Consider the following 24,309-nt stretch of genomic DNA (forward strand, 5'->3'; position numbering starts at 1 on the left):
ATCTGGGGTGAAGGGGGAGATTCCCCGATACTGTTATTGTTTCTCTGTTTTGTTTTGTTTTTTGGTTTTTTTGGTTTTTGTTTTTCTTTTTACCTACAATGTATGTATATCTATGTATGTTTTGTGGAATACTCAATAAAGATCATTTTAAAAAAAAAACTACTGGAAAGGAGATTTCACCTGAACATTAGGAAGAACTTCCTCACTGTGAGAGCTGTTCGACAGTGGAACTCTCTGCCCCGGACTGTGGTGGGGGCTCCTTCTTTGGAGACTTTTAAGCAGAGGCTGGATGGCCATCTGTCAGGGGTACTTTGAATGCAATTTCCTGCTTCTTGGCAGGGGGTTGGACTGGATGGCCCAAGAGGTCTCTTCCAACTCTACTATTCTATTATTCTAATTGCAGTAGCAAACACATGCCGCTCTGGACAGTAATTTATCCATATTGAAATGCCTTTGTTCAGCCCCATCACTTATCAAAATGAGTATTATTTTCACAATTTCACCATCCAAGCTTTTGTAAAATCTACGAGCAATTTGCAGCCATTAGCCCATAGATACGGTCTTAATTCAATGCGATGTGTTATTGCCAAGATGCCAGAATTTTGGCATTGTCACTGGCTCACTTTAATCCCAATGACATGATTCCTCTACTTTTGACTGATATAGCTCTGTGATTTATGCCCAGACTGGTCCAAAGGCGTAGATTTCTGTACAGAACACATGTGCTGTTTTTGGGGAGGAAGCAGGTTGATTTTTAATTTGTGGGAGTTTTTTCCCTCCATCAGCAAAATATTTCCTGCCTGCCGACATGGCACCTTCACAAAACAGACTCATTCAAGGAGCTGAGCCAAAGAGAATGGATGTTTAGAAGGCTCTGAGCCTCTCAGTTCTGCTTCGTGTAAAGTTTAATGCGAGAGAAGAAGAGCATTGGCAACTACACTTCTTGGACTGTGATACTGTCTGCTGTCATTCTTCAAGCTGTATTGGATTATCACAGCTTTTGGATGAGAAAGGAACTACAGGGTGTTGAAGAACCAGCTGGATCTATTGACATTTACAGTTTGAGGGCCAATTCAAAAGTGCAGAAGAAATGCATGGCATTCATTCAGACTCCAAATGGAGGAATGACAGGTATTCTTTCAGGAAGTAATTTATCTTCTTGCATATATGTAATTGTAGGATGTCATTAATCCCATGGATCAAGGGGAGTGTTTGATTTTTTTTGGATATGCCTCCTGTCTGGTCTATAAGAAACAGGAGCAGCTCAAACATCCCCACTAAGGAGGAAGAAGACACCCTATAATGGACTGATCATTGGTAGCCTTCCCCCACAAAGGAAAAAAAGGATGCTAAAGTCCCACGTTCACAAGAGCGAATGTTCTGGCATTACCCAAGAATGGATATTCTGGCATTAACCCAAGCCCACCTGAGCAAACACCCAACTAGCCTAAGTCATTCTACTATTGAAGTGATATAGGTAAGAAGAATGGTATACACAAGTATCCATGTTGTTTCTCCAGCAGAAAAACACATCTGGCAGCCCACAAAGAATGCACACCTTGCTTCTCTAAAGCAGGCATCCTCAAACTGAAGCCCCCAGCTGTTTGGGCCTCCAGTTCCTAGAAGCCCTAGTCAGCTTGTTCAATGGTCAGGAATTCTGGGAATTGGAGGCCCAAACAGCTAGAGGGCTTGGAACAATTTCTCCCCGTAGAGATGTTCAATGTGTTGTCGAAGGCTTTCATGGCCGGGATCACAGGGTTGTTGTATGTCTTTCGGGCTGTGTGGCCATGTTCCAGAAGCATTCTCTCCTGACGTTTCGCCCACATCTATGGCAGGTATCCTCAGAGGTTGTGAGGTATGGAGAAAACTAAGCAAAGAGGTTAATATATATCTGTGGAAAGTCTAGGGTGAGAGAGGTCAGTGTGAATGTTGTGTAGTTAATCACTTTAATTAGCATTGAAAAGCTTATCTGCTGTCTTCTTCCTGCCTCTGGGGCATCCTTTGTTTAGAGTCGTTCACTGCCCTTGGTTGATTCATGTCTGGAAATCCTCTGTTTTTAGAGTATTGCTTTTTATTTACTGTTCTGATTTTTGAGTTTTTTTTTAATACTGGTAGCCAGATTTTGTTCATTTTCATGGTTTCTTCCTTTCTGTTGAAGTTGTCCACATGCTTGTGGATTTCAATGGCTTCTCTGTGTAGTCTGACATGATAGTTGTTAGAATGGTCCAGCATTTTTGTGTTCTCAAATAGTATTCTGTGTCCAGGCTGGTTCATCAAATGCTCTGCTATGGCACCACAGACATCAGAAGAGCTGCAAGGCCAAGAACAAGCCATGAGAGTCAAGACAAAGATCCACCCAGAGGAAAGGTGTTCTTACCATACATCAAGGGAACCACTGACCGCATAGGGAAGCTGATGAAGAAGCACAACCTACAAACTATCTACAGACCCACAAAGAAAATCCAACAAATGCTATGGTCAGCGAAGGACAAGAGGGATCCTCTCTCTTCTGCAGGAGTCTACCGGATACCATGCAGCTGTGGACAAGTCTACATAGGGACCACCAAACGCAGCGCCCAAACAAGAGTCAAAGAACATTAAAGGCACTGCAGACTAATTCAACCAGAGAAATCAGCCATCAGAGCATTTGATGAACCAGCCTGGACACAGAATAATATTTGAGAACACAAAAATGCTGGACCATTCTAACAACTATCATGTCAGACTACACAGAGAAGCCATTGAAATCCACAAGCATGTGGACAACTTCAACAGAAAGGAAGAAACCATGAAAATGAACAAAATCTGGCTACCAGTATTAAAAAACTCAAAAATCAGAACAGTAAATAAAAAGCAATACTCTGAAAACAGGATTTCCAGACATGAATCAACCAAGGGCAGTTAACTACTCTAAACAAAGGATGCCCCAGAGGCAGGAAGAAGACAGCAGATAAGCTTTTCAATGCTAATTAAAGTGATTAACTACACAACATTCACACTGACCTCTCTCACCCTAGACTTTCCACAGATATATATTAACCCCTTTGCTTAGTTTTCTCCATACCTCACAACCTCTGAGGATGCCTGCCATAGATGTGGGCAAAACGTCAGGAGAGAATGCTTCTGGAACATGGCCACACAGCCCGAAAGACATACAACAACCCAGCTAGAGGGCTGTAGTTTGAGGATACCTGCTTTAAATAATGGCTTTTTTTTTTTTGCTGCCATATGGTTGATTCACGTTTACCTTGTGACTTCAGATAAAGTTTATATGTATGACTGCCGGTTTATATTTTTTATTTCATTTTTAACTAAAAGTCATTTTGTTAATTTCACCCCAGCAGCTACCTAATTGGCTAAATTCATTTTCAGTTCTAATACTATCCTTTGAAATAGTACCTAAGCCCCCGCCCATTCTCAAATTGGGTGAGTTTAGCATTCATCTTACAATTTGGTATTTCAATTTCTGTATATTTCTTATCTTCCCCCCTTCTCCTTCACAGTAGTGGAGTTCAGTCAGAAATTATTTGGGGTTGCAAATCCCGGTGTGGGCCACTTTTGCTTTTTCTCTTGTCTTTTCAATATACAAAGTTTCCCTCTCATCTACAATTTTCTGGAGGTTTTGTGTGCTTGCTATTTATTCCCCAGAGAAGTTCACTGAACTGAATTGTTTGAGTATAATCATGGGGAGGGAATTTCTCCCTCGAAACACTTCTCTATTTTTTCCCCGAATGCACCGGCCTTTAATGGGAAAAGTTTCCACTAGCCAAATGGCTCTTTGCTGATAAAAAGACTCAACTGAAATTGAACCAGCAATGAATCAGAGCTTGACAGAGATATATCAGTAGCAAATAGCTCCAAACAAGAGCTATACAGGACGAAGTCCATAGATCACAACTGAATTCTTTCCCTTTAAGGTATCATTTGTGTTGTACCATTTCCCCTCAACATTTCATTCCTAGAGATACGGGGGTTATAGTAACCAAATGTTAATTGCTAAGATAATGGAAAATGGGACAATAAACTCTCTGGTATAAGAGATTGTGTATGTCTGTTTTTGTTACTCACAGAACCAACATTGTCAGTACATGTGGGATGCCTCCAACTGTGATCCACCTTCAACTTCTAGAGTCCAACCTGCATGGCCAATAATTTTATGGGCTTATGGAAACTGAAATCTAAAACAATTTGAAAAGCTGCAGTAGCCCATATCTGGCTAGACATGGGCTACTGCGGCTTTTAAAATATTTTTAGATTGCAATTTCCATAAGCCCATAAAACCATTGGCCATGAAGATTGGACTCTAAAAGTTGAAGGCTAACATTAAGGAAAGACTACAGTTACCTACAGATGCACTAAATCAGGATGATTGGCCAATTAGTGTCAGACAAGACCTAGGCCAGAGAGACCCAATGTCGCACCCCAGAGCTGCATGGACACCTTGAAAACCACACTGAAGCCCAAAATATAAGCCGTCAAGCTGTTTATTGAAGAATATGAGTAAGCACAAGCAAATAAAGTTCAAAGTCAATAGGGTGGATGAACGACCAAGCAATGTACTTATCTGTCCTTAAACAGAAGTTCAAGAATGTCAGAAATTCAAGAATGCCTCTCAAGATTATAGTCCAAACTGGAACTGTGCTTAGTCCCACAAGAAGTATCAGGAGTAGTCCACACAAAGTTCACTTCCTAAACAGGAAACACGAGGAAGCCACAAGGAACAAGAACCAAACTCAAGGTAATCCGAGAAAACTGTAATCCACATGGCAAAGAATCAGGTAGGCTCAACTGGAAACAAGGTACAGCAAGGCAGGGAATAATTATAATCCACAAGGCAGAATCTTGGCTTGAAAATCACGGAGGCAGGAACACGAAGACAGAGATCTTTCTCACTTGAATTGCAAAGTTGATACCTCTGCTGACCAGAGAAAGTAAGAAGTATTTAAGGAGATTTCAAGGCTATTGTTTCTAAGGAGAGCTATCCTTCCCATGAGAAAGCTGATCATTAGCTCGTTTCTGAACCAGTCATTGACTCCTTCGGCTCCGTCTCTGGGTAAACATCTCCCTCCTGTCAAAACCGTCATTCTTCTCTGGGCTGCTTTTCCCATCTGGTCTTTGTTGACCTGGCTTTGACTTGATAAGGAATGCTTATCTCTGGTTTCAGAATCCTCTGCTGAAACCAATTCAGGCAAAGGAAGCTGGATTTCAGGCATTTCAGGCCTAGAATCAGTCTTGAATGGGGCCAAATTCTGACTCCAGCTCAGGCTGAGCTACAACACCCAAGGTCAAATTCTCAGGTTAAAGTCTTCAGCAGTGCATGTTAGGCCAGTTGAAATTTCCCAGCCTCCAGGGAGTGTTTTGAGTAAAATGTACTTCATACATTTTTTCCCAAAATAACTATTTTGACAATTCTTTTTCCATCATTAATCTTACCATGTTATTGCTTTTGTTGTTATCTACCTTAAAGTACTTTCTGACATATTGAAATCCTATGGTGATAGTTATTGTACATATATTTTTCTTTGCTTGCTTTTTGCTGTTGTAGGCTTGGATCTGCATCTGTTCTTGTTGTTTTCACCTTAAAACACTTATATCAAAAGCCTGTATTTGCTCTGATCTTTTAAAGAACTATACAAAATCTTCTAATATGTCCATGGAAATCCACTGCATCACCTTGGCTATGTCACACTCTCTCAACCTCAGAGGAAGACAAAAGAAAGCCCCTGGAGAACAAAGCTTGCTAAGAAAACTCCAAGATAAAGTCATCATAGAGTCACCATAAGTCAAAGATTACTTGAAGGCACATAATACTGCACAAGATACAGCATTTATTTGGGAATACAGTTAAGGACCTTGGAGAGCTTCTTTAAAGTCCAAACTGAAACTTAGAACTAATTCACCATCTCTTTAACAAGCAAGTAACCAGTTGTCATTACTAGAACCACCCCGAAGTGGGGTAATCAGAAGAATTTTCCCTTCAGTATAACACTGTTTTCATGTAAACCAATATTCCTTCCTACCTTCCTTTCTTCTCTCTGTCTCCCCCTGCTCAAAACAGCAACATATTTTTACTTCTTCCCTAATATGGAGTACATGACATGGTTTGGAAGTCAGTAACCTGGAGCTTTTATGCTGTGTTGAGTTCTCACTACCACTACATTTCCTCTTAGGTTAATCGCCTGCTGAGAATACTTTTGTAATAAAAATTGGAATTGCTCCCAAAATACAGCAAAATTATAGTGACTGGCTTGACACTGGCTACTTAACCAGGATGCCAGAAATGAATCTTAACACAGTAAAAACATCCTGCAAAAGCCAGCTGATGGGATCCCATTGCTTTGGAATACTAGCATACGGCAGTGGGAAACATCAGTTTCAGCTTCCTTGCAATCCATTATCTGTTTATACGCATAAACTGGAACACAAATGCACACATAATCGACTATTACAATTGGTCCTTGATATCCATGGATTCTGTATTCACAAACTCCATCAGCCATGGCTTGAAAATATTCAAATAAAAGTGCTAAAAGTAAGTAAGTAAGTAAAACTTTATTTATATATCTCTCCGTGAAGGGACTCAGGGTGGTTTACAAGCATAAAAACAGCAACATACATTACATAAGCAGCACAATATACACATTATTAAACAAAATTAAAAACCTATACAACTCGTAAAACAGTAAAATCAAACTTTGATTTTCCATTCCATATAAAAGACACCATTTTACTATCTCATTGTATATGATGGGATGTGAGCATCTACGAATTTTGGTATTCACAAAGAGTCTTGGAATGAAACCCCAGAAATACCAAAGGCCCACTGTAAGAAGATGATGATCCCATTTTTTCTCCCAATTTTGGACTCAAGACAGCACCTAATTGTTAAAACAAACTCACTTAAACATTCTAAGTATACAAAAGTTAAAATATTTATAAAAATTAAAAACAAATAAAAATTAAAACCATTAAAAACAAATAAAAATTCAGCACCTCTAAAATCTTTATATTTTGCATACAGCACTGATATAGGCATGCATGCAGATCAGTCTTATGATAGGTCTGTGGTACTTTAGAATGTGTGTGGACAAGAATGATGTGTTGTGTTGTCTCTCATCAAAAAGCCTATGCATAGGAATGGCTGACATCTCACAGTACAAAACTAAGCTGCAGTTCTTCTGTACCAAATTAAACATTATGTGCAAGAGCTTACAGCTTACATCCAGTACTTCTCAAAGTGGTATAATTCCATGAGAAAAGACCTTTCTAGCAATGTGTAGATCATGATAACACAGGAATCCTGTCAAAACAGTTTAAACTGGGATCAAAAACCCATTAGAAAATACGGGACCATTGGCAAAATGACATTTATGATGCCAATTTGAATACTTAATGAATCTGAGGGGGGAAATTATGTCATCAATGGATGAATGATGTGACTAATACGTGGCAAATACTGTACTACGGTATATTCTGTAGTCAGAGAGCCATGTGAGTGTTACTCTAGGACATTGGGAGAAAAAGGTTCAAATCTGAAAGCCTGAAAGGAAGACAAGGAAAAACCCTCTTTGAACAAATTCTGAAACGAAACCCTTGTGAAAGGTTTGCCCTAGGTTGTCATAAATCAGAAATGACTTGAAAACAAAAACAACAGCAACAAAGTCAAAAACAAATCAAAGTCTAACATCTAAAGAAATAGTTAAGGAAGATGAAGAAGGGGCAAGGAAGAGTTGGCTGTACACAATTATCCATTAAAGCCCCCCCCACACACACACACACGCACACATACACACACACACATGCACAGCCTTAGGACTATTACTATTAATGTGAGATAGTGACCACAGATAACAGATGCTACGGTGCAGTATCATTTTCTTCATGTTGACTGTGCTACATGCCATTGTGCTAAATGGTAATGTTATGTAACTGAATGTTATGTAACTGGTAGCTATTGCTGACGAAATCCGTCATCAGTTAGACCGGGACGGATCAGCGCTATTGGTACTCTTGGACCTTACAGCTGCATTCGACACCGTGGACCATGACTTGCTGATCCATCGATTGGCTATGTCTGGTGTATGAGATTTAGCTCTTAAGTGGTTCAATTCGTTTCTCCGGGACTGGAGACAGAGGGTGGAGTGGTTAGGCCAAAGCTCTGAGAGCTCCTGCCTTTGCTGTGGAGTTCCCCAGGGTGCTATCCTTTTGCCCCTGTTATTTAACATCTACGTCTGACCACTTGCTGGACTAGTGCGGAGCTTTGGCATAGAGTGCTAACAGTATGCAGATGATACCCAGCTACTCTTGTGTCTTGAACCTGAGACAACCACGATTCCTGAGAACTTTAAGCTGTGTTTGGAAGCAGTGATGAGTTGGCTGCGAGCGAGTAGACTAAAAGTGAATCCCGCAAAAACTGAGATACTCTGGCCCGGCCAGCCACCAGAGTTAATCCAGTCACTGCCTGATTTTGATGGGGAAGTTTTGGTTCCGTCTGCTACTGTTAAAAGCCTTGGGGTTGTGTTGGACTCATCGCTGACAATGGAGGCCCAGATCACTGCAATAAGTAAGCAGGCCTTTTTTCATCTTCACCAGGCAAGGAAATTGGCATCCTACCTTTCGACAGAAGCATTGGCAACGGTAATCCATGCAACAGTCACTACTAGGTTGGATAATTGTAAAGCCTTATATGCCAGCCTTCCGAAGACAAAAACCCAGAAGATCCGAATGGTCCAAAATGCTGTGGCCAGGCTGCTAGCAGGATCATCTATAAGATCCCATATTACACCGATTCTGAAACAACTGCATTGGCTACCAATAGAACATCAGATCTCTTACAAGATACTGATCCTGACATTTAAAGCTCGAAATGGCCAAGGACCATTATATCTTAGGGACCACCTCATTCCTTTTTTTCATCAGTAGTCACCTCAATCCTCCCAGGAAAATCACTTCCACAACTTTTAACTGAATGAAGACATTGAACATAATATTAAAATGTTAATTTCAAAGGAGAATGTACATATCCATAAGACACCAAAAAGATTTTGAATCTGTTAATTCCTTCCCATAGTATGCTGAAACAGTAGAAAAGCAATAATTTTCCAGAGAAACTGGAGTATAATGCTTCTGGTATGTCTGTGAGCTGTCTTGTTTTTCTTTTTGAAGCCAGTGAAAGAAAGCTAGCTGAGGTTGAAAGGCTCTGTTTGACTACAGATGAGTGACAGACCTATTACACTTGGCCATGAGCCAGGTTTTTCTCCCATAGCTGCCATTTGCTTACCTCTGCACAGTTCTATAGACAAGCTGGAATGTATCCAGAAAAGAATGAGAAAGATGGCACAGGATATGGAAACTAAGATAGAAGAAAAGATGACTGGGAGAGATTATATGATGATAGCTATCTTCAAATATATGAAGGGTCACATGTGGAAGGACCATGTGGTGTTCCAGAGGGGATGATGGAAACCAACAGGTTCTAATTACAAGAACTAAGATGTGAACTGAATACTAGGACATTAAAAATGTCTAGCAGTAAGAGTTGTTCAACATGGGAATAGGTTACTGTGGAAGAATACCCCTTGTTGCTGAGATTGAATGGCTCATGCTTTGGCTAGGAATTGCCTTTATTGGCCTTGGATTGAATTAGTCTGATTTTTGAGTCCCTTCCAAATCTGCAGTTCTCTGAATCTCTGAATTAAACATAAGCTAATAAGTCAAAATGATATTTGGATGGTTGTGCTTCTGATGAGATTTTAGCAAGTCTTCATTAAATATTATGTCCAGAAGCCTCCTGGTGAATAACAGTAACACAAACCCTCGTTCAAGGAGGTATCCTGTGCTTTAATTTACAATGGTTTCTTCAAGGAAGCATCACATACCTCAGGAAAGACTATTGACTGGCAAAGAATGTATTGGGACATTTTTCTCATGTGATGGGTTAAATTGCTGCCATCAGCCTCCTAGAACTCCTGATCAAATATGCCAGCAAGTAATAAAAAGCAGGAAGAAATAGGAAGCAGAAAGAAAGAAATATGGCAGTACCACATGAGCTTTTGTGGATATAAACCCCACAATACATACTGCTCTGGTGGGAAGGTATCAGCACTCCATGCGGTCATGCCAGCCACATGACCTTGGAGGTGTCTACAGACAACGCTGGTTCTTCAGCTTAGAAATGGAGATGAGCACCAACTCCCAGAGTCAGACATGACTAGGCTTAATGTCAGGGGAAAACCTTCACCTTTACTTTACAGCCATAGCAACTGTTTCACTAACTTAAGGAAACCTCAGACTGCACCAATGTACTTGGACACAGTTGAACAGTCTATGAAGTTAGACCAGATTTTCACCACTGAAATAATAAATTCAGTTTATGGATGCTAATTAGTGGGTAACAGGGGAAAGTCAAAAACACCCCCTCCCTGCATCTCTTTCTTTGCACATGGTTTCACTGTGTCACTTTCTCCATCTGTTGATAAGAAATGCCAGAGAGAAGGTCAATGCTAGCCGTCGACCTGAGAAGTTGAAATTTATCCGCATCTTTCCTAGCATCCCCATGTTATTCTGGGTCATTGATTTAGTAAGGAGCTTGTGCTTTTTCCTCTCACAGGTGGTACTGGCAGACCTCTTGAATATTTATGAATGCTTCGTGCTGGCGTTATAGCAACTAATTTGTTTACCTGTTCACATTGCCCATTTTTCTATCTTAGGGAGAGCTGGAACTTGTAAATCTATTTTTGGGCCCTTCTGACATTCTGCTCTTGAGCACTCACATCCATTTCTTGTTTCTTTCTTTGTACAAAAGAACAGTAATCAATGGCTGGTTTCTTAATCATTCCAGCTATTTAGCCAAGGTCAAGTTAGGTAAGAAACCTAAGAACTGTGATATAAGGATTAACTAACAGCCGTGACTTGATTTTTTTTCTATCAAGGTTTTATGCTTCAATGGTTCTGGAAGCTGTATTATTTGATCTACTGCAGCTACTATCCCAAATCCCAGATGCAGGGTTTAGGAATGGAATATCCATCCATTGAAGCTCAGGTGTCAGTGGTGGCCAGGAGGGCCTTCGCACAATTAAAACTTGAGCGGCAGCTGCGACCATACCTCAAAAAGCCTGACTTGGCCACGGTTCTCCACACCAGAATGAATTAATGTAATGCACAATACGTGGGGCTGCTTTTGAAGTCGATTCGGGAACTCCAGTTAGTGCAAAGGTTGGCAGCCAGATTACTAACTGGGGCAAGCTTTAGAGAGCATACCATGCCCCTCCTAAAGCAGCTCCATTGGGTCCCGACAAATTTCCAGATCAAATTTAAAGTGCAGGTGATTACCTATAAAGCTCTTTACACTTTGGGTCCAACCTATCTTCAAGATCGCATCTCCTTCTATGAACCGGCGCAGGCATTGAGCTGTGCTGGGGAGGCCCTTCTTTCAGTCCCACCACTGTCTCAAATACGTTTGGTGGGGATGAGAGGGAGGGCCTTCTCGGTGGTGGCACCCCGGCTCTGGAATGCCCTCCCTAGAGAGATCTGACTAGCACCTTCGTTTCAAGTCTTCCATTACAGGTTAAAAACATGGTCCTTTAAGCAAGCCTTTGATCTTACATAGGCTTTTAAGGATTAATCCGGGGATTTACTGGGAGCATCACGTCGGCACTGGAGTATGTAAATTTAAACAACTTGTTTTTATCTGCAGCTATGACTGCATTTTATTAATTTTAATGTTTTACATTGTAATTATGTATGTGTGTGGTTGTAATTCTGTGGTTTTTATCGTTTCAGATTTATGTATTATCTATATAATTTGCTGTATTTTGTTGGCCACCCAAGTCCCTTCAGGGAGATGGTGGCAAGGTAGAAATAAAAATTATTATTATTATTATTAATTCCCAGATTTTTAAAAAAGTTTTCAAACTCATGTGAGACCTCATTGGAGAGAATAATTGTCTGCATTTCTTCATAGTATGTGGAAGCTGGGTTGCACAAAACAACAAACACCTATTTCTGCACAGAGAAAAAGGTTTATTTTACACAAACAGGCTTTTTGTGCAATCCCCCCCTCCCCCAACAACAACAACCCTGATATGCATCTCACCTCAAAATAATCTCTCTATACCTTTTTGGTACATTTGGATACTGGGTGAAAATTAAATATGAGTATTGGTTTTCTCCTGCAGTACATAAAGACTGTAGTAATTACTCATTCCTAGAGAGGTCAATGATTTACATCCCTAGTGAGGTGAGGCTAATATAGATGATGTCTCTACAGCACTTCACACATGCTTAAATACTATCATGTTATTTATTGCTTTGGGTGTTCCAGAGCTGTACTCTAAGACTGCATATAGTGATATATTGAGTTAAAAGTTTAGTTCGTTCAGTGACTGAGCTCTTAACTCAAATTGCTTTTATTTTATCTCAAAGCAAATTTTCCCATTGAAATGCTATTACTCCATTCTGCCCCCCCAAAAAAACCCTCCCAATATTTGTTGTTACGTGTATAAATGCACATTCACATGGAACAAAAAGAAAGAAAGAAAGAAAGAAAGAAAGAAAGAAAGAAAGAAAGAAAGAAAGAAAGAAAGAAAGAAAGATCAACTTTAAAACAGTAGAAGCACAAATTTGTGGCAAGGAAGCACATTTGGGGCAACAAAATGTGTGTTGGCCAATGTAACAGCAAAGCAAAACCTGCACATTCACATGGAACAATAAAAAAGAAAGGTCAACTTTAAAATGGTAGAAGCACGAAGTTGTGTTAAGGAAGCAGAAAGCACAAAGTGAAGAGGCAGAAGTATCATTTTCTTCACACTGTACTCATTCCAGCCTCCCTCCCTCTCTTGCTCTCTCTCCCTCTCTTTCTTCATGAATCCAAATATACTGTACCAGGAATAAAAAATCACACAAAATCAACTAACCCAAAATTCCTCAAAGCAGACAAGACCAAAGTGGACAACAATCTCCCAAAGCAGACAAGAGCATGAGACACGAGGCATGAAGACTGCTCTCTTGAAGCCCTAAAGTCCTGTACTCCCTCTGGCACTAGCGCTTCCTCTGGCACTAGCTCTTAACACAAAACACTGCTCATATGTCAAAGTGAATTCCAGACTGAGCCATGGCTCTTATGTTGGAACACTTTTAAGTAGAGGTTACACTATACATTTTAAAGCTGGGTTTTCTCATAGGTTTGACTGTCTTTAGCTTTGGCTCAGAGAAAAATGAATTCAGGGTAGGGGCCATTTAGCCTCAGAGCACCATCTGTTAAACAGGACTATTTTATCTATCTTTGCAGTAGTTGGACATGGGGATTGTCCAGCACTTTACAGAGTTAGAGATAGGGAAGTTGTAATAATATGTTTGTTTGGGGGGGGGGTTGCTGCCTCCTCCTGCTTGTAATAGACTCATAGAGTTGGAAGAGAGCTTGTGGGCCATCCAGTCCAACCCCCCTGCCAAGAAGCAGGAAAATTGCATTCAAAGCATCCCTGACAGATGGCCATCCAGCCTCTGCTTAAAAGCCTTCAAAGAAGGAGCCTCCACCACACTCTGGGCAGAGAGTTCCACTGCTAAACAGTTCTCACAGTTAGGAAGTTCTTCCTAATGTTCTGGTGGAATCTCCTTTCCTGAAGTTTGAAGCCGTTGTTCCGCATCCTAGTCTCCAGTGCATCTGAAAACAAGCTTGATCCCTCCTCCTTATGACTTCCCCTCACATATTTATACATGGCCAGTATGTCTTCTCTCAGCCTTCTCTTCTGCAGGCTAAACATGCCCAGCTCTTTAAGCGGCTCCTCATAGGGCTTGTCCTCCTCCTTGTCCTCCTTACTGTAGTAAATTTTGAAAACACTGAAACATAAGCCCATGGTAAAAAGCAATATAACTTATATAGACTTCCACAAGAATGTATATGGAAGAAATGGAAGAAAACCAAAGCCACATTCAGTAGGATGAAAATACTACAAGCATGAAAGGAACAAATAAAATTTGTCTCTCACATGTCTATCAAATTATATTAGTAATTTGACCACTTTCCACCTGCAATATCATGGTGAAGAAATTGAGGAATTGGTGCTTCTCATGGAACAGACTAAGCTTCCGCCTTCCACTACTCTAGTTAGAGATGGTTCCTTTTTAATGTAAGAGTTAAGATACAGTGCTTACATTGACCCAAATCAAGCCAGTTTTGGGGGTTGTTTTTTCACTAAAACCTTTAGACTTACATATTCCACTAAGGAATGTTTAGATATGAGTGATATAAAAGACCATACTGGTAGATAGAACTGATAGATTTTTAAAGGTCAATCCACTGCAGTCTTGCTCTCACATCACAATATCGAATGCAAAAGGAAATTATGTGTTACAGTAGAGTCTCACTTATCCAACATAAACGGGCCGGCAGAATGTTGGATAAACGAAAATGTTGGATAATAAGAAGGGAATAAGGAAAAACCTATTAAATGTCAAATTACATTATGATTTTACAAATTAGGTACCAAAACATCATGTTTTACAAGTCTCCCACTTGTTTGGAAATGTGGCTGCACTTGTGTTGTTGTTGGGCATGTTGGCCCACTGCGTGTTGCTGTCTAGAGAAACAGCTGTAGATCCAGGCAGGAGGCAGACTGTGTTGGATAATACAGAATGTTGGATAAGCGAAGGTTGGATAAACGAGACTCTACTGTATTTCATTTGGGAGGATAGGAGAGATTTCTGATTTTGAATGAGGAAATCTGATTATGAAAGTTACATAATTCCACATAGGGGGAATTAATTTATGCATAAGCATGAAGTCATTAACACACATGTTCCAAAGAAGTTCTTAGGGGGACAAATGCTTAGGATTATCCAAAGTGATCTCTGCAATCCAAACCCCCTCTGTCTTGGCAATGAACTTGACAATGGGTAGGGAAAAGGTGCTGTCCATGTATCAGCCTTTGAAGGAATAGAATCAGAGAAGGGAACCTAAGATGTGCCAAATCTGTTATGGCATCTTGGATATCAGTATTGTCCAAGAAAGCCTTTTGAACACCTGATCCTGAATACCTTTAGGGGTGGGTGATCAAATTGAGGAATTCTTAGTTGTTTTTTTTATTTTTCAAAGTGCCTAACAAAGGGAAACAATCTTTCCAAACAATAGTAACAGAGAATAAGAAATTAAAGACAGGTTTACTTCTCCTGACAAGCTTATTCTTCTTCTTCCATTTAGTGATGTGGTCTCCTTCCCAGTGCTTTGTCACCAGAGAGCAAAAATAACAGTCTGGTTTGAGATTTATTTATTGCATACAGTAGAGTTTTTATTCATCCATTTCCACTTAGATCACAAGGACTGCTTACAAGAAAACAAGAATAAAGAGTCAGGATAATAGAAAAACTTTTAAAACAACTTGATTTTATTCTGTGCACAGCACTGATTCCAGCTGTCAGCCAGACGATGATTTAATGCCACAACAAAGGCCTGTCGAAATTCAGTGTGGGTTATGACTAAATGAGACCACATACATCAGTATGAAAAAGATGCTTCTCGTTTGCTAATGGCATTATTTATTGCACAACCTCCTGTCACCAGTGAGAAGGTCATAAGCAGAAAGCAAAGTTTGTCACCTTCACCACTGGAATGTCTCTGAGCGGTAATTGTACTGCACTGCAGTCCAATAAAAATTCTGTAATTTCCATCCTCACTTGCAACTCCTGTAGTGTAGTACAGTCCAAAGAGATGGAACAGAATGTCTTCCAACTCCAGCCACCATATGAACCACAGATGTGGGAATGGTGCTGCCCTCCAGATTTGTGGGACTGCGGTTCTCGTATCGGCAATGGGAAGAATATGGAATGCCACATGATTCCTCAAAGTATGACAATAATTTGCTTTGCACAAACAGTGACAATGGTAGCAGCAACAATTCCAGCATATGAGGTTGAGTAATTTAGGGTTCAAGCCCCATTGTAGGTTAATCACATGTACTCAAATTGAAAAAAAAAATCTTTCAAATCAATGGATGGAATGATTGCTGTTCTGCTCATGTTGTTTCACTGTGACACAATTTGAATGGACACTTCTTGTAGTTATTTAAAAAATAATTTTAATTGACCTTTTAAAAAAATCCCTAGAAATTAGTAGCTGAACATGTTTTATCTGAAACATAGCAGTATTTATGTCCTGCTTATATTGTCTCATTATGCAGAAATTCAAAGGGATACTTTTTGTAATTTTTTAATAAAAAGTATTTGTAAAAACATTTTTTAAATTCCTAAAAATCAGTGAATGATCGAAATATTCTGAAACTTGGCAGGTTTAAAGCTGCAAATGCTGCCTACAAGTCTGCTAGTTTTAATCTTTATAGCTGTAAAAATAACAGAGAAAATGACCTTTCAATTTTCCCTATTGCTGCTAATGGAACTAATCTTAAAGCAATTAGGGATCTTTAGAGATTCAGATTACTAATTGGAATGAAACCCCTTTGAATATTTACTAATCGAATTATCAGCCAGATTTCAGACATTTAACACACCTCTACATACTAGTACTAGCACTAGTAATTATTATTATTAATTTTATTATTATTATTATTATTATTATTATTATTATTATTATTATTATTATTTTATTATGACACAGCAAACAAGATAGACATGCTGGATTTCATATCACAAAATCATAAGTCGAACACTTCCAAAGTATCTAGGACTGTGTGATGTATTTTCGGATGATGCGTGCAGATTTATTTATTTATTTATTTATTATTACAACATTTATATCCCACCCTTCTCACCCAACAGGGGACTCAGGGCGGCTTACAATAAAACGCATATATAAAAATTATACAGTGCAATATAAATCAGTTAAAAATTATTAACTTACATCAGTATTCATAAAACACATTATAAAATACAGGTAGGCATGTTCAGTTCAGAAAACTGGGTCTGTTGATTGAGTTCCAGCATAGGGTGGACTTTTGCAGTTGGAAGATCGTGATTTTGTCAATGTCTATTGTTTCAATCTGTTCCACCATTTCAAGTGTTGCTGGAGTCTCTGCTGCTGTCTGTGCTGTGGTCTGATGGTAATTTGCTTTGTGTTCCAGCAGGTGTTCTCAATTGCAGAAATGCTTCCCAGCATGAGTCAGCATTAGGTGCTATTTCACTAACTTTAACAATTTTACTTAAACTCCCATAAACACATGTTTGTTTTGCTGGGAAAACAAAGTGCCATTTAGATAGTGGAGGTTCAATTGACTAAGTTTCTGTTCTTCTGCAGCTGATGTAAATCAGGCTATTAGGGAAGCAGCAAAAACAAGCAAGCAAAATGGGCCCTAACCGTTTAGCGGCTGCTAATTGAGATGAAACTGAGAGTGACACATTGAATTTTACATTCTCCATATAGACAGTTTAGTGTGCCTTTTTTATTGTAAGAATTTATGAACTGTGTGATGATAGCACCAGTGGAAACATGACAATGTAATGGCAAGGCTCGCTGTAGTGCTTTATGTTTTATTGTCTAACAATTGGGGAAGATGGTGATGGAACATTGCTCCCCATGCTTTCGAAGGAGCATTTTGGTGAAACTGCCATTTCCCAAACCATTTTTAGCTCGCTGAATTAAAAGGATATGTGTAAATATGAAGCAGCATGCTCTTATCAATTGAGGCTGGGGGAGGTATGATGATTTTCATTTGTGAACTTGTCCTTTATTGTGAAAAAATTGATACTTTTTAATTTTCCCTGAAGCCAAGACACTATCAACTATTGAATATTCCAGAAAAAAATAAATGGATTGACTGACTAATCGATTGATTCTGAAACATGCTATCTGCTATCTAATCAATCAATTAATTAATACTCCAGTTTGATTTCCAGTACAACAGCCTGGCATCATTCTGCCCCTGATGTGAGTACACTATAGCATTTTATGTATGCATTATCACACTGAGAAATGCCATTACTTTTATCTCACATTTCTAGTTGACCTCTTCAAAAAAAAAAATCATATGCTGTCGAGTCAGACGCCAGTTAACATACAAAAAAAAAGTTTATTCCGAAGATAAGCCAAAAAATAACATAAACACAGGAAATATCCTTGAAACACTTCACTTTTCAGTGTTTTGAGAGTAGATTGGACAATAATAACTCAAAAACGAGCCACGCTAATTTCCCATGCTGGCATTCAATAAAAAACTAAATAACGCTTCAATTCAGCTTTGGAAAACAAATAGAGTTAATTGCTGGAAAATAAACAAACTAGAAAAGCAGTAAAGCTGCTTCCACGGTGCAGATAAGCTGAGAGCCTCAAAGGGATGATGAATAGCCGTCGTCATAAGAATCCAAGGTCAGGTCAGGAGGCAGCAGAAATTCCGAAAGACAAACCAATAGTCAGAAGCCGGGAGTAGCCGTCAGTCAGAGGGCGTAGACAGAAGCCAGGTCAAATTCAATCCAAAGTCCGAAGAGGGTGCAGTCATCCAAAACGGGTCCACGATAAGACACAGCGAGAGCCAAGCCAGATGGTATCAGCAGATCCGAATCACAGTCCAAGTCCAGAAACACAGAGATCCCAATGGCGCCTCAGCAACACCTTGCTACACGCAAAGTGCAGTGGCCAAACATTCCCATTTTATTCCCCTTCCTCCTGGGTGACCAAACACTCACACCCAAACACCAGGTGTCCCAAATCTACTCAGAGTCTGAACTCCACACAGCTAGAGCTCGTGGATCTGGAGTACCTAGCAATTCGTCGGAGTCCCAATCATCCTGCCCACACTTAGCCCCATGAACACTTAAAGAACCATCCTCCCTTCTCCAAGCATCCCAATTGGGATCAGCTCCTGCAGAAACCCCAGGTTCAGAAGTATCCATAAGCCCCAAATCCCCAGACATCTCTGGTGGCTGTGCCCATTCAGTGCCCGCTTCCCCAGCTACCACCTGTTCCTCAGCATCCATCTCCCCATCTGAATCTTCCTCAGAAGATCCCCCATATAGCTCTCTAAGTCGCTTCCTGCGCAACTCCTCCAGTGAACCCTCATCACGAGGGTTTTTTCTTCCTCTCCGAATTCCATCACCATCAACCATAATCCCCGAAGGCGCAGCCACAACATATGCTTTGACTATGCTGTAATCTCAAAGTTCATGCAAAGTTCTGCTATAGGAGATATTCCCAAGCAACCTTGGCCTATAAAAACCATGGAATTTTTTAAAAATCATAACATCTTTATATTTATAATTTTAATTTATTAATTCACCACATCTTAGAGATCATGCTGGCAATTAATGATAAAGTTTAATGTAAAGAAACACAACAGTTTTATCAACTTTTTTGTTCCAGTCTTGCAAACTCAGTGCTCTGGCTTTCTTGACTGAATCAATCCACCTTCAAAGCAGTCTTCATTTCCTGCTGCTGTTCATTCAGCCATGTATCGTTGTCTTTTCCCAGTAAGTCACATTGTCTCATGATATGTCTAAAATCAAACTTTTTGATAGTTAATTGATTGTGTGGTGCCCACTGGCCCACTGGTATTTGTTCTTTGATTTTAATCAGGCCTTTGCTTTGTAATTGCATGGAAAAAAGGTGTTGGCTAAATAGGTCTTTTGCATTCAAACTCTGATATTTTTGTGTTGTCGAAGGCTTTCATGGCCGGAATCACAGGGTTGTTGTACGTTTTTCAGGCTGTATGGGCATGTACCAGAAGTATTCTCTCCTGACGTTTCGCCCACATCTATGGCAGGCATCCTCAGAGCCTCAGACCTCACAACCTCTGAGGATGCCTGCAATAGATGTGGGTGAAATGTCAGGAGAGAATACTTCTGAAACATGGCCATACAGCCCAAAAAACGTACAACAACCCTCTGATATTTTTAAAAGGATTCACATGGTTCCAATTTTATTTCAAGTTGTTTCTAATTTTACATTGTATTTGTCTTTATTTAGATGTTACAGTTGTTAGCTTTCTTCAGCAAGAATCTGGATAGTGGAAGAATAGTAATGCAGGATATATATTTTAATACATGGTATACATTAAATAGTGGTAAATCTTCCCTAAATGCCTCAATTCTCCAGCAGCACAATGTTTCCAAACACCATATAAAAAATCTTTCTCACAGATCATATATTTGTAATTTGCTTCTTCACCCCATACCATAAGCAATAAGTATTCAAAGATATGTGGCCATTACATGAAAAGCACTAATGCTATACATTCAGCATACATCATTGTTAATGATGTTATCTTAAGCTATACTTCTTTGAGAGTGAGAAGACTGCTAAAAGAAATCATAGCATAGGCCATTATGGGAAAAGGCTTCTAGGGTGATAAGTATCACCTTATATTAATAGGAGTATCGTTGATGCTCCTTAATTAACTCTAGTTCATGGCTCCTTTTGCTAGAAGGTCTGAGCCTTTCCTCCCATAATTTATTTTCAATGTGACAAAAGCAAATGCCCTTTATCCATCTTTTTCATTAGTATACCAAACTTAAAGACTAGAATTGCTCTACGCACTCAGATATGCTCTATTCTTGTAGCAATTTCTTCACAACTGAATGCTTCTCTGCTGTGGTGGCTCTAATGGCTGGGTTTTAGTCTGAACTGTAAAGAAACTATCCAAGGTGGTCGACCTATTTGGGGGTAGATACAGAACCTTGGAAAGCTTATTAGCTAAATTTGAATTAAAATCCAGAAGAGATTTGTTCCTTCCTAATTTGGGAGCCACCAGTCTCTATTAATGTGACTCCTCTGCTTTCATGAACTACTGTTGCATTGTGGGCTAAAACCCTGAGCAGTTATATCATCTCACCAATGTCAGATGCACCAGGCACGACTGTATCTCTGTTCAACTCTTATTTGAAGAAAAAAAGACATGGCAATTTTTTTTCCTTTTCATTTGAGATCAAACCTGTACTTTAAATACCAGAAATAAACATTCCAATTCGGAGAATTACCCTGAAATGTTGGCATGTTCATTCTACTAATTTGCCTTACTAATCTTCCTTAGGCACAGCAGGGAATGGTGGAGAGATGTTAAAAATGTGGCTGTGGATGCCCCATGGCTTATCCTGAACCTGCTAAATTAGCCAATGTGCTTGGACACATAAGATGTTCACCAATCAGCCACTCAGGTCTTCTTCTAAACAGGTAATGAGAGGTGCACCAAGTTGTTCTCCTCTGGCAGCACAACATTTTCAGTCAGTCTTGAAAACCAGTCCTATAAACTCCCTTCTAACCTAGGCTTCCATGTAAACTGATGAGCTAACTCTGCTTGGGAAGGGAGCAACTTTATTGTCTTTCTGGAATTTTAGGAACCAATAAAATGAGATTACTTCTGAAAAGTAGCCAGGAAGGTAGGTTCATTTTCTTGGCGGCTTCCAGGTAAAACTCTACATAATACTTCAGAAGTGAATTGTGTAAATCACAAACATGGCCACAACATCCATTCTCTTTCAGAAATAGGGTGTTCCATCTAGAGGCAGCTGGTAGTTTCCATTTCAGTGAAGCTATCATTTTATTTATATGATGATTTTTGTATGGCCTCATATGATAGTCAATTTGAACTAGGCATGGGCAAATTAATGGGAATCATCGTAAATCGGATTAGAATCTTATTTAATCCGATTTATGACTGGGGTTCCAATGCGCGTTAGCACGTCGTATTTAAACCACAATTTTGAAGCGTTGGAGCCCATTTATTCAATGGCCTCGAAAATATGATTGGATATATGAGGAGGCATTTTGGATGGAACCAAACTTGTTTTTCAGGGAGAGAAGCCTAGCCTGGGCTTGCCTCCCTGACCAATCATTGTGCACGTTCATCAAGGGGCGGGGTTTAGACATCTTCCCATAAAAGTGCCTGCTGCAAGCCACGAGGCTCATTCTGCTGGGGAGTTGGAGAGGGAGAGGGTGGCTTGGCTTTCTGTGCTGGTTGCCAGCTGGTCTTTTGCTGTGTGACTCACTAACCGCCCGCCTGGCCTGGCCTCTGTTGTTGGAAGAGGCACTGGGCAGCCATTGAAAGAAGAACTCTATTCTTAAGAAAGGAGAAAAGGCATTTTTGGGGTGTGGTAGGGTGGGAAAGGGGGTTATTTTTTCTTTTAAAATTCAAAAATAAAGAAGTAAAAGTAGAAATTTTTATTTTTGGAGAAAAGGGGTTGATGGTAGGGTGAAGGTACTTTTAAATATCTGACACATTTTATTTTAAAATCAAGCAGGTAGAAGAAGTATTTTTTTATTTAAAGTGGGGGTTGGTGGTATAGGGGAAAGGGCTTATTTTATGTTAATTTGTTTGCCCTCCTCTAGGCACTGCGTGTCCCATCACTCACAGAAGCCAAATTAGCTGTGTGTCCTAGGTCTGGGGACCCTGGCCACGTTACACATAGCTGAATCTTTCTTTGGGTTCAAGCCCTCAGGGTTCAAGTCACAAACTCTCGGGCCCAAAAAGCCATGAGAAACAGGAAATAACACTTTTAAGCCAAGAACAGATTTCCTTATTCTGAGGCCGATGGGCATCTGTCGGGAGTGGTTTAATGGTGTGCTATTATTTTTGTTCCTGGTTGATAATTGTCACTTCCATTAGTTCTGTCACAAAAAGATGGCAAAACTTTATTACACTGCCAGAACTTTGTATTTGCGCAAGGGACATCAGTGTGTTCTAAACTGCCACCTACTATGCAACTCAGTTTCCTTTTTGGCAGCTGAAGAAGGCAGAAACTGAATTTTTTGTACATGATATATATTTTTAAGTTCTTTTTCTAATTGCTTAAGTAAATATGTATACACTTTAGTGATGTAAATCCTCAATTATTTCATTTTTGCATACTGAATAATTACACTAGTTTTCTCTCAACTTCAAAAGAAAATCAGCATTTCTCCATAGCATTCTCCTGGTTTTCAAACATTCTGCAAAAGAAAAAAGTGATTTTGTGGAAAACTGAGCACAAAACCATCTATTTTCTGTATAGCAGCAGACAAGCTTTATATACAGGAAAGAGTGCTTTAAGGCAAAAAAACAGGTTTTGTGTGCAAAATTAAAAAGCAAACACCTATTTCTTGTTTTGCGACATTTCAGGACATTCAAATGCCAAGATAAAATTGAACAATTTTTTACTGGTCAGTCTGTTATTCTTTCCTACCAGTCAAGAATCTTGTTTGCCCTTTAAAAAAAAAAAAACCTTACAATTTGGGAACAAATGATTATTAAAAAAAATTCCATACAAAATACACACCGGATGAAGAAATGATTTATTTAGCTATTTTAATTCTGTTCTCTATTTTATTCCAGACTTTTAGAAACGTTCAGCATGTTGTACAGAACTTATTAATATTCCACTGTGGAAGAAAAGTCCATATGGATTAATGGCACTTCCAAATTGACACCATTGATTCCTATCTTAAACAGAATCAAAAACTGAGTAGCAAAGAAAATGTAAGTAAGCATGAAGCTTAGAAACATTACTTTCTTGGACTGCCACCTATAAAATCCCTCAGGTACCGTGGAGGCTAGGGTTGCAGCCTAAGAACCAAACTTAGTCATAATCAGTGATTATGACTTAAATATTTTAATCAAAACCATGAATATTTGTTAAAGCATGAGTAATTGTGCATTTGTTATCACATTCCAAATGTCATTGTTCATTGTTCATTGTTCTGGTCTTGAATGGATACATAACTGCCCTCCCGCCCCCTTCCCAAAAGTAATACAGGGATCTCCTTTGTTATACAGTGTTTTGTTCTGTTGTACTACAATTCTGTTCTTAGTGACTTCACAGACTCAAGCAACAAAGACTGCAAGTGATACAGGCTTGCAGAAAGATCTGGTACAATTTGTAGGCCTCTAATACTGATAACTTCTCTCACTCCATTCCATGGGGAAGGCTCTCTGAACACAATGCTTAATTGCTGCTTGCAAGCAGAAAGTTCCTTGTGGAGCCCCTTGGGGCTAAATGAGACTTGAAGGCGGCTGTCAAGTGACACTGTGACGGTTCCTTTCATGAGACACCGGGAGAGAAACATGACATTTAGGGACTAATATTTGTTGCTCAGCACCAGCTGGCAAACTAGTCTCATCTGATATGGTTCGCTGGCTTCTCATCAGAGATCAATAGCTGCTTGGAGGTATTTTATTCCTTCTATTAGGGTCCAATAAAAAATAGCAAGAGCTTTTGTCAAAGCAGAATCGCATAAGCAAGCTCATTTGTCCTTTCATTGTGCTATGCAACTCATGTCTAGGTTGCAATCCTAAACATATCAGGGAGAAAACCCCATTGAACATAGTGTAATTGCAGTAACAATGCAACAATCTTGAATTCATAATGTGTCTGATAGTATTTACCCCCAATAAAGTACAT

The sequence above is a fragment of the Anolis carolinensis genome, chromosome 1 (genome assembly GCF_035594765.1).
Source record: "Anolis carolinensis isolate JA03-04 chromosome 1, rAnoCar3.1.pri, whole genome shotgun sequence".
NCBI classification, from domain to species: domain Eukaryota; kingdom Metazoa; phylum Chordata; class Lepidosauria; order Squamata; family Dactyloidae; genus Anolis; species Anolis carolinensis.